The sequence below is a fragment of the Ursus arctos genome, unplaced genomic scaffold (genome assembly GCF_023065955.2).
Source record: "Ursus arctos isolate Adak ecotype North America unplaced genomic scaffold, UrsArc2.0 scaffold_11, whole genome shotgun sequence".
Lineage (NCBI taxonomy): Eukaryota > Metazoa > Chordata > Mammalia > Carnivora > Ursidae > Ursus > Ursus arctos.
The window spans coordinates 9,498,984-9,511,186 of record NW_026622775.1 but is presented as its reverse complement, the minus strand read 5'-3'; the positions used below and the strand labels follow the sequence as shown (position 1 = coordinate 9,511,186).

At 40.0% G+C, this 12,203-nt stretch overlaps 1 protein-coding gene across 2 annotated transcripts in view; it reads right to left on the bottom strand.

Moving 5' to 3' along the window:
- The window catches only part of UGT8 (UDP glycosyltransferase 8), an 81,329-nt gene extending 74,223 nt beyond the window's left edge, over positions 1–7,106 (bottom strand). For both annotated transcript variants that reach the window (XM_057310035.1, XM_026499228.4), the window contains exon 1: positions 6,546–7,106. The gene's annotated coding sequence lies outside the window, so the exon portion shown is untranslated. The remainder of the gene's footprint in view (positions 1–6,545) is intronic.
- Between the last annotated feature and the right edge of the window lie 5,097 nt (positions 7,107–12,203).

The window sequence follows — 12,203 nt, the reverse complement described above, 5'->3', positions numbered from 1 at the left end:
CTCAAGGTCTTAAAAACATTTCAAGTATTGAAATTGAATTGAAAAGGGCAAAATAATTTTACATAGATTTTGTATTAATGATATTCCAAAATCGAGCAAATATTTACCAAATCGGTTATAATGTAAATTTTTTTAGTGAACTGGAATACCTATAGATGTATTTCTGCTATCTAAATCAAGCCGGGGCAAATATAATCAATACAGTGATTATTTTGATTACTAACAATATAGATAAATAGCACAGAACTAAGAGCAAACCACACAGTATCTCTGAAATGTTCCTAATTACACATTCTTTCCAAATGTTTTAATACTTATATAAATTTCCAGCCAAGGAGTAGGAACTGACCTATGCTGTCCTAGATACCCCACCATTCATAAATCCAAAGGTTCCATTGTTGTTTGGCTCTGCACTCCCAAATGCTAATCTAAGGATGGCACACGTGTCCAAGTCAATTTCAACCTGGCATTTGTCATCTCCCTAAGTCAGTGCTGAGCAGGACTGTATCTAGTCTAAAACTGAGTTGATGAATATACAATATGAAAATACACAGACCACTACGCTTTGCAAGAATGAGACCAGACACTGTGAGGGAGTTAGTGCAGTGGACAAAAAGCACCAAAACTCAACGTCAAAATAGAGAGGTCCTGGTAACAAAAAGTGTGGTTAGAGAATTTCAAGTAAAGAACATCATCAGAGATGAAAAACCACACACATTAAACACATAAAAACTCTACATATAATGATTCACCTTAAAAATACTGAACATTTCATTTCATTTTACTCAAAAAACCTTCATTAGAAATTCTAAAAACTATGTATACTCTAAGTGCTAGCTATCTAAGCAAGTGACACATGGTGAATAACAGTAAGTATGTATTGAAACATACATACTAATTTAAACTAAAAAAGAAAAATCAATATTATTTATAACCAATTAATCAATCACCAATATGCCTTACGACCATTAGTAAATCATATGCATTATGTTCAACTGTTGATCGGTTCCCAAACCAGTTCCTACGTGCAAACATTTTCTCAAAATGCTCTCGAATTACAGGGTGAAAAACGCATCCACATACTAAAACAGAAAATCTAATTTTAGATGTTTATCTCCAATATAAAGCATTACTTCCTCCAAATAGAGAAAATCCTAAGGGAAAAAAGTAGGTTATTTTTAAATACTACTATAGTACACCTAATTTTTTAAAAACACTTAATGAATCAGTCCTTCTCCTATTGTACAAGTTAATAATTGCTTTCCACAGTGTTGACTTTTAAGCCCCTGTAATATACAGAAGTGCCTTCTGAATCATCAAATATTAAATACTTTTTTCAGTTTCAATATCATTTGTCTTGTTTTTTGTTTCTGTTCAGACTCTTTTAAAATGAATAATCTATGCCCTTATTAATTTAACTAAGAAACTAGAACTCACACTACCAGAAACTGTTTAACAAGACATTTAAAATGTCTATGATTTGATTACCAGATGCTTTTTTTTTTTTTTTTTTGATTACCAGATGCTTTTAAAAAAACAACCTGTATGCTACAGAACCCTCCCGGCTGGTAGAAAGAAGCCTGACTTTTCCTGAGGATCCCGACAACTCCCCAGAGCTCTTGCAGTTCCCACCCTCTCCTCAAGGAACGCCTTCCAGTGCTCTCTCAGCTCCCTTCAAAATTTCCAATTGCCCCTATTCTACTGGCTTCCCCGCCAAAGGCTATAAATCTGATCAAGTTTTCATCTTAAATATACCTTTAATCATCCTCCTTGAACCCTGAAAGCAAGTACTGCTGAAAGCAATAGTCTCTATAGACCAACTAATCACCAAATCCAAGTTCTGCTTTTCATAAATACCAGCTAGCATTTACTGAGCACAAACCAATGACCTTCTAGGTACGGAACTTGCCAGACTTTATCTCCTTTGATCCTCACAGTAGCCACTTGGCGTAGGCACTTTAATGCTCTTTTTATAGATGAGAACTATGCTCTAAGTTCAGGGTCACAGAGTTTAGTCAGAAGCAGAATCAAGATTGTCTGATACCCTTCATTTTAGGACCTGATTTTACTTCTTGAACTTCTTTCCTCCTTCAGCTACTAAAAAGCTCTTCTCCCCTCATTCTCCTCTTGCCTTTCACTCTACTTCTCATCCTTTACCGCTCCCTTTTTTTTCACCCAACTGTTACATTTTAGGATTTCCCTAGGTTTCTGTCTCCCTCTTACTCATTGTACCTGACCTGGAAGGCATATCAACTTCCTTTTTTTTTTTTTTTCCAACCACCCAGGTACTGAAAACTGCTCAGAGCATCCATGATCCATCCATCCATCCATCCATCCATCCATCTATCCATCCATCCATCTATCCATTTTTCCACCTATCTATCCTTCCATCCATCCATTTATCTACCTTATCTATCTAGCCAAGACTTGTCTACTCAGAACTCCTGTGCAATGATCCACTGGACACTGCTCTTCAGGTGGGTTTTCTGTAGGTACTTCACACTCTTTTTCAAAACTGAACTCTATCATCCTTGCTCCTGCGACCTGCCTCATATGTCACTGGCCATGTAATCACTCACCTGATCCTGGAGATTCTCCTACCTTACCATCTATGTGACCAAACTCTTTTCTTCATCTCACTGTTCCCACTATGGTATAAGGTCTTCAACAAGATCACTCCAATACCTTCTAAACCACCATTCTTGTCTCACATTCCTCAGATTCATCCTTCTAGATGGCTGTGAGAGCTATCTTTGCATCATATCACTCCTTTGTTTGAAACAAACTTGAACAGAAAATGGTGCATACTCCTTATGATGGCAAACAGCCCCCCATGACCTTGCCCATGCCTATACTGACTTTTACGTCACCTTCTCTATGAAGCCTCTCTAGTTTTCTGATCACTTCTAAATGCCTGTTCTGGGCCCTCTGCATATCTTTATCACAGCACTCATAGACCATACAGCGTTATATTGCACTTACTGAAACTAGTTTGTTTTCAATCTATCTAACCTCTTAAACCTAGAGCCCTTCCAGGGCCTTCTGCGTCGTATTATTCCCAGAGCATAAGAGCATAGTATGCTTTTAAAAAATATTTGCTGAATAAAAGAAGGAATGCTTGTGAAATGCTTTAGGTTAGGAAAATGCTGATTACTACTGTTCTCCAAGACTAAGTTAAACTAATTTATTCAAACTAATTTGATTGTGTAGCTCCTCCATAGGTAGATATGCAAACTAATATTGAAATGATTGACTTCACTTCAAGTATGGTGATCAAGATTACCCAAACACACGTTCTACTCCAGAGTAGAAAAATATGACCAATATTACATATGGCTAGCTTTTTCGATGGCAGAAAGTGGTATAGAAAACATCACTGTATACATATTCCTAAACAAGGATAATCTGGGCCTGCTGTAAGAAAAGTAAACTTTTTTTAAGGGCTACTCCAACTTTTCAGAAAAGCAAGACTTTTCAGTAGACTGAACTGTCTGAAATGAAGACATCCTTCTAAAGATCTCATACACAAAACATTCTGTAAAACAACAACATTAAAACCATCTGTAGAGAGGGCATCCTAGTCCCACTAGGAACCTCAGCCGTACAGCTTACAATCCAGCCCAGAAATAAAGCATGAGGACAGCAAGTACCTGTCACAAAGTGCACAGGCTTTATACTCGGGCAATAGTCCACATCATTTCACAGAAAAAAAAGACAACAATATAGCAGCAGGACACGCTCACAGCCTGACAGCAGTAGAAAGTGATAGCTGATAACAGAAAGAGGACCCAGAAAAACCATAAAAAGGAGAATAGTACTTCTGTCTCCAATCTAGTATTTCAACAGGGCCGACTGAGACCATTTACTATAAACAAAAACAGCTCTATACATCTCAACGAATAGCACTATTCAATTCTTTATGAATTCATGCTCATAAAGACAAGCCAACAAAAAAATTAACTTGAATCCAGGGAAGCAAGTAAGAATGTAAGATTTAGAAATTATTTAATAGCTGAATTTTTAATTTTCAGTAATTAATTGATCATGGGAGGGATCAGCCATGGAGAAAATGCACTCATGTAAATAAGCAAAACCCAGATAGTATCAATATCAATAAATGGAGTATTATTATATATTACAAAAACAATAAAAAGTTCTTATTCTCCTGGTATATTCTGAAAATCTAGCTGAATTAAACAGCACCAACTCAATACTATTTGATAAATAAATACATAAAAAACTTTGAAAAGGAGTTTGAGAATTGGGAATATAGTTATTTTCTTCCTTTGTCATCAATATTTAAGTGGTAATTAAGCTGATAAGGTATCATGAAATGTTTTAAGTAATTTAAATTAAATGTTAACTGTCAAACTCTTTACACAAAAAACAGATTTTATATGAAATAAATTTTTTGTAAGTATCTTTATTTATTCCACTGGTTTACTTAGCCTAATAAGTGCATCACATATAATACAACAAGCATAGAGCTCTGGAAATTATAGATTTAAAGACTTTGAATCTCTATAGTAGTATTATCCAGAAAAGTCAGAACTTTGTTTCTACTCAGTTATGCCCAGCTACTAAAACACTATTAAGCTTTTACCAAATGTCAACGCATCACTCTTCACTGTAGTTTTTAAACAGTCCTATGGCACTAAATCACACACTAGATGTCACCTTTATTTTCTGGGTGGCAGGCAAATCAAATAATACTGAGTATTTCCCTCTGGAATTATCTAGAATAGTTGCTGAACAGAGTTACATTCCTAAAGCAAAACCTCAAACTAACTACCAGGAGATAGTTTTTACAGAAGAAAACTAAATCCACTGTTTTCCTCTTTGGGACTGAAAAAAAAAAACAAAAAACAACAACAAAAAACCCCACATGCTGCTTTATGATTTAGCTTAGTTAACAAATTCTGGAATCCCTTATCATATAACATTGAAGTGCTTGACTCTTCAATTAATTTAAAAATCTCCAGAGAGTAAAATGTGATTAATCCTAATATGATTAGAATACCAGTTAGAAAGGATTTTCTATACTTCCTTCAAATGGCAGTCATTTTTCCCCCTAAAGATATAAACCACAGCAATTCTGAATGGAGACCTTTTATCGAATATGAAATTATCAGAAGAAGAAACCACAGCACGCTTGGCATATAGTCAAACAGCCACACCTTTGGGCTATTAATCTTAAAAAAACTCAATATACAAGGTGACAGCCTGAGAGGAACTGTTTTTAGAGTAGTGTTTTTGTTTGTTTGTTTGATTTTTTTCTGGGTGGAACCCACCTGAAATAAAAGGCTATCTCTAACACTGACTCATAATAGAGGTGACTCGGGGTCATTCCTGGTTGAGAACACCTCCCACCACCCGTCCTCTAGAGAGACGCCCTCTCCTTAAGAATGGCTGCTTGACGTGATCAAGCCTTCCAATGAGTTAGTCTGCGGGACTCTCAGAAGTTCTCCCACCCTCTTCCCCTCCCCAGCGCCCCGGGATGCTTTCAGGTGACGGGAACCAGCGGTACAGGTTCAGGTACAGAGGCGGTTCTTTCCCTAAGGAAGTGCTGCAGAGTAGTACATTCACCATACTCAACTTTATCAACCTGAAATTAAACCACTGAGTTTACACGTACAGTTTGGGTACGCCCCTCCCCACCTCTGCATGTCCTTTTGCCCCGTCGCACTGCACATACTTGCGCCTTCATATGCGGTTCGCCTCTTACAACCCCAAATCACGCATCCCAGGCCCCCTCGCCGCTCCTCCAGCCCGTGGAAGGCGCCCTACTTCCTGCAGCACGTCCTTCTCGCAACTCCTCTCTATCCTCGGCAGCCCACACAGGCTTCTCTAATGCAAGGGCACGCCGCATGGTTCTTTCAACCGCGTGTGAACCCGCGCGCGAGCCTGCCACCACTACACATTCCTGGGGGGTCGCGCGGGCATGTGGGCTCCGGCAGATGCTCAAAGGTCCAGAGTGTGTGTGTGTGTGTGTGTGTGTGTGCACGCGCGCGAGCGCAGCCCCGGGGCACTCCCCACCCCCAACACACCCAGTTTCCCTTTAGGGAGAGGACGAAGTAGAAGACTGTTAGGAAAGGTCCGAAACTTCCTGGTCCCCCATCCTTGCCGGCAGCCAGCTCCGGCCTTGGGGCTCCCCGATGCCCATCCCTCCAGGGTCAAGTGCAAGGTCCTCCGTCAGATCCGCGCCAGGTTATCCCCTCCCCTCTCGAGTTCAGCACGCATGAACTCAAGAAGACCCTCGAACGGGTGCCATATGGGAGAAAAAAGGAGTACGGGAGCTATCGGGGACAGCTGGGAAAGACCTCCCCCACGGTCCCTCAACCTTAACCTTTCTCCCTACCCCCACCCCCACTCCTCATTCCCTATCTTACTCAGCCCAATCCCATCTGCCCTTTCCGATCCCAGCCCCCCGCCCCTGGATCGCAGCCATTCGCCCAGCACTCACCTCTGGGAGCAAACAACGCCCATCTCCTCCTCCCAGCCCGCCCCCCTTCCTCCCGCTGGAACGGCGCGGTCCCTCCACTTACCTCGGCTCTTGGCTGCTGCGCGTGAGTTTGAATGTGTCTCTGCCGCGTAATTGTATCCGGGGACAGAAGGGACCCGTGTTTGTGCGCTGGATCAGGTGTCGCCGCCTTCGGTGGTTTGGGGGCGTGAGGGAGGCTGTAGAGTTAGTGTGTTAGCTTAGGACGGACTCACTGGGCTCACAATTGATGCAAAGCTTTAACGGTGCCTTCCCTCGGGTCCGCAGCGCGCCTGCTCCTCTGCTGCTTCCCGCGGGTGGCCGGGCCCCCCCAAGCCGCGCCCCGCCCAGCGCACCGCTAGAAGAGCTGGAGCGCGCCCCTCTCCTCCCGCGTCCGGCTCGGCCGGGCGCGACGCGGATGCCACGCGCTCAGCCTCGCATCACACGCCTGGGTCTGCGAACGCCTTCTGCTCCCCGGGCCGGGGCATGGATGCGGACGCGCCTTCGTGCGACGCGCTCGCGGGCTGGGCGAGGGGCAGGTCCTGGGACAGGGATGCTCGTCCGCGGAGCGGCCGTCGGCTGGCAGGCTGGGACGCTCGGGAGCCCTCCGGTCGCACCCGAGCTGGGAACCCTGGGACTGGCACGTGGCCCCGCCCCCTGTTCCCCCCGCGAGGCGTGCCCTGTGCCCTTTCTGCCACCACCCCTCTGATCCCCGTGCCCGCCTCCCCCCCCATCACGCTATTGCAGTAGGAATCAGCGTGGTGGTAGCGTGCCTTCTCTCACCTTCCCAGCCTCTTAGCCTACTGTGCTCTTCTAGAACCCATTAAAAAGTTGAACTTGGGCAAGGAGGTAGAGGAAATACGCGAAAGAAAGAGAGGGGAGGGTTAGGTGATCAGGCACCTGCCTTGTGAATCCGAAAGCGTTAAAACAAACAAACAACCACCACAAAAACTCGAGTTTGGGGATCCCGGAAAAAGTAATTTGGGTTGCTGAGCTCAGTAACATCCCTCCTCGCAGGCTCATGCTGAAAGGGCCATTTATGCTTTGCTTGGTTGAGTCTGTGGCGACTTTATCCTTACGAATCTGTGTTTGCCAGCCGCAGATCCTTGCCAAGTTGGCGTTCCGGCCAGGAAGCAACTTTGCGTACCCAGGCCTGCTAGAGCAGCCCTCTTGTGGCGCCTCAGACCTGAGAGTCCAAGCGCCTTTAAGAGTCTGAGGGTAGACTGTGAGCTTCCTGGGAACCAGGAAAACCTAATAACGTTGTTCGATTTCCTCTAAGCCCTATCGGCATTGTATTCAATAGATGGATACACGACGTGAGCAGAACTGTTTATGTTACAACTTTCAGAAAAGCAAAAATCATGTCGGGCATAAACTCCAAAAGTTAAAATGCCTCCACTGCGCACAAACGTTATACGTTTAAACACTGGAAGTAAAAAAAAAAGCCAAGTCAGGCCATTCTTTCCTTGCTCCGAACCGAATTTTGGAAATAGGTTGGGACACTGCACTTAGATAAGAAACCGGAAATTATGTTTTATTGTATATGTTATAACTTAATGATAAGTGGAGAAAAAACACTAATATACACCACTGTTCTCATTTTATTAATGTTCCTATATTTAATAAGTCCAGGATCTAAAGCCCATGTGCTAAAGAATGTTCACTGATACAGAGAGTTTCAAATGCCGAGTTCAAAAAGGAATGTGATTTCCGTCTTCGCAGATTAGAAATTTGAAATATTGTGAAAAACACTGGAACTATGTTCTCAGTCTTTGTACCTGGAAAAAGATTACCATCCCATTTTTTACTTTTTATTTAACTTGCTTTAAAAAAAAACCCTAAAAATAATAAATACTAAACATAGCTGATAATGATCTGACACAAAAGAACTTAAGCATTTCTTTAAAAACTCTTTTCTCTCAAGGGTCAAGCTTCAAGCAACTGTTCAAGCAATTGCAAGCCATTGTTTTGATAATACACATGTAAACTCTTGGTTAAAAAAAATTCATTAGAAATTAAGCAGAAACTTTACCTTTTATTTTATGAAAACCTTTCTAAAATTTTGAGTCACATTCCTTTGCTTAATTAAAGCATGTAAAGTGACCATCATATGAGATTTTTGTTAAACTTTTGGAAAGAAAATGCATTACTATAGTGTATGTGGGTATGTCCCTGCGTATTGTTTCTGTGCTCTCCGTAGTGCCTTCCATTGTCTTTATCTAATGATTACTGAATTTCTCACAGGTCTGCACTCAAAGGACATTCTATAACTTAAAACAAGTTAACTCAATCATTGTATAAATAGTTGAATTACATTTTTGAGGTTGTAAGTTATAAAAGAAATTGGTGAGATTCTCTTTTTTAAAAAATCTACCAGCACCTAGCACTTAATATCATTGGCTAATTGACTGAATAATGCAAATAATGATAGCATTTTCTACTTCTCTTTAAGATAGAATGCATATTTCCCATATTTAATTCATCCTCCAAGTTCCCGTTCACTTTCGTACCAAGTCCTCCCTATCATTTTTGTGTATAAAATGCTGATATCATTTTTGTGTATAAAATGCTGAATTGGACAGTGTCTCTATAGTAAGGAACTTCTAGCCAATGTGAAGTATGATAGTAAAATTCCTCATTATTTCTATAAGCATGTGTTATCAGTATACTCAACTCTTAATTTCTTAAAAATGCTTGTTATGAATCTTTAACCAGTTGGCCCTATGTGATTTTTTTTTTTTTTAAATAAACCATAACCTATGAGGGATATTAGCTTAGCCTGGTGATTATTTACCATAAACTCTGGAACCAAACTTCCTAGAATTGAACTTCAGTCAATTATAAATGGCATGATTTTGTTATCAGTTGACCCCGTAACGTAGACCATATAATGTAGAGTACAGCAGAATGGATTTAGGTTCAATCATGGGAAGAAATATGGGTGGCTGTACATCCCAACACCTCTTTGCTAACATTCCCAAATATTCTAATATATTACAATGGGGCACCATATGACTTAAAAGATCACTGACTTCACAAAGGAGACCTTTGAGTTCTGCCAAGACCCCTTGAAATAGGACTGTGTATTTTGGAGCTGAGTGTATCCAAAGACTCATTAGGTTTAATTTGATGCTGCACCCCCCCATAATAATAATAATGATTCTTATGGCTTCTACTTGAGTTTTCAGAGTGTATTCCAGGCACAGTGCTAAATAGTTAACAAGAGTTATCTCATTTAGTCCTCATAAAAATTCTGGAGGTAGGTACTATTATTTTCCCTTTTGAGGGTAAAGTAGCAGAGAGCTGGAGAATGAAACTTACTCAAGATCACAGCTGGAAAGTAACAAAACTGGGAACTGACGTTTGAGTCAAAGATGATGCCCTGAATTACTAGGACTATTCAGACCGGATCTCATAGTGCAGTATAAATCTTGGTCAGAGAAAAAGCTGAAATACATAAACGCAACCTGGCCATTTGGAGAACCCTTGAAATTCAAGAAGCACATAATGAACCCAGCCTGTCTTGCTGTGTCTCCTCTTGTACCCCGAACAATGGCTCAATGAGCAACCCATAGTATGGAGATGTTTCATGATAAAAGGGGTGTAATTCTCGACGTATCCAATTTTAAATCTTTGCCATTATTTTAATTCCTGTTTCCTGTGGATTCTGACCTGTTGTATTTATAAGAACACTAAACCCGAGAGCAAACAGAATGAAGATCATGCACAAAGTCTGTAAGATAAAAACAGGCACACCAAAAATCTTCCTTTCAGTTTCAATTATACACTACATACTAATGTGCCCTGCTCCATGTTTTCATATATGCAAATTATTTAATTTTTTCATGAATTTTAGTATGTGCAAAGCAATTTTTTCATTTTTCATCATAATTCAATTTTATTATGCATTATAGACAATGTTAGAAAATGTTAATCTATGGATCAAATTGTAACAGAGAAGAAAGATTAGAGGAACAGAGAGGGATTTCTGGAACTGTGGAAATAATGGAGATGGCTAGATCGCTTAACAACTTCCAGATTCTCATCAAAAGATTTTTTGTAATCATCTAAAAGAATATCTCATATAAAAGGCAAGACAAAAAAGCTTATGCTTTTAATAATTTTGATTATATGACAGTGGCTATTAGCTTATTCTATATGTCCCTCTAAAGCAATATTTATTTTCATGCTTAGAAAATGTCCTCAACGAAACTTTGCTCTCTAATCTAGTACCCCATAAGTTAAATTTTTTAAAATAATTTTCAAAACTTCATGATGAGCTAACGTTCCCAGTTAGCTGTAGAAAACTTACAGGAGTAGTACCCCGTAAGTTAAATCTAGTACCCCATAAGTTAAATTTTTTAAAATAATTTTCAAAACTTCATGATGAGCTAACGTTCACAGTTAGCTGTAGAAAACTTACAGGAGTAGCAAATCATGGCCTTTGGCTTTTCAGAACTGGAAAGTTTGCTATACTGGATTCTTATATAGCCCGATATTGAGGCTCAGTGACACCAGCCAAGATTTTAAAGAAGAAGGTGGTCCTACATGACATCAAAGATAAAGCTGTGTCCATGACCAGTTCCTTTCCCACCCATTTTGTAGGTATCACTTATTGCAGCTTTTCTATATTTAGCCTGTAATGCCTTCTGGAAGTGAAGAGTTTTATAATATATTGCAACTATAGCACCATAATTTATTTGACCTAAATACATTGCAAGGTCCAGGCAGTACCAACCAGGTCTAATAATTCCAGCACGAGGTGAATGTGGTCATGTTTACCATATCTACTTTATACTTTTATAGATACTAATCTTCATCCATATCTTTTTATTATCACTCTTCTATAGCAGTACTTAGATCCATTGAACATAATTCTAAAATATCAAAACTTCCTGACCAATATTACATCACCCTGGTACTATGGTCTGTGTGCTTCCCAAAGTAAACATGAATTAATCTGCATAGTCAACTTGCATTTATTGGGAAGGTTAAAGAAGACACCCAGAAACCACGATTTTTTTTTTTTTTGGAGTTATACCCTCTGCCTTTCAATATAAAAAACTAATTGTATTGTTTTCGAAGAAGAAATAGGGACTTGCCTTGGCAGATTGGTATAAGCAATTATGCGTGACTTTTCATGTGGTTATCTTGGGATCACAGTGCTTCAAAAGTCACATTCTCAGGCCATACTTCAGCTGCCAGATAACACTGTTAAGTGTATGCTTGTCCCTAAGTGCTAGTTCGAAGATTCTGTATCAATAAAAACAATAAATGCCAAGGACTTTGGCCCTGGTGTTCTGACTTATTATGTTACCTGTGTGTGTTTTACTTTATAGTTGGAATCCCGTTTTGAGTATGTCTGTTTTTGCTTTGTTTTTCACTCATTGCTCCCCTTACTTTTGTGTAACAAAAAGTACGCTGTAGTAAATAAACTGTCTGAAGGAATATCCCATAAAAAGGGCATTTGGGTAGGAAGAAACCCTACTTCGGTGACAGGATATTTCTATAATGTGAGGATATCAAGATTGTGTGGATCTTTCCAGGGCATAATTAGAAGCTGAGGTTCTTACTGTAAAGCAGACGCAAACTACTTTTAAAATTGTTTATAACATGTGATAGCTAGGTATGCCTAGTTATATTTACCAATTCCCTTTCCTTTCATACCATAAGTAATCTTCTGTACCAGACCTTCTTCCCAAAACCATTTGGTTAAATTCTTCCT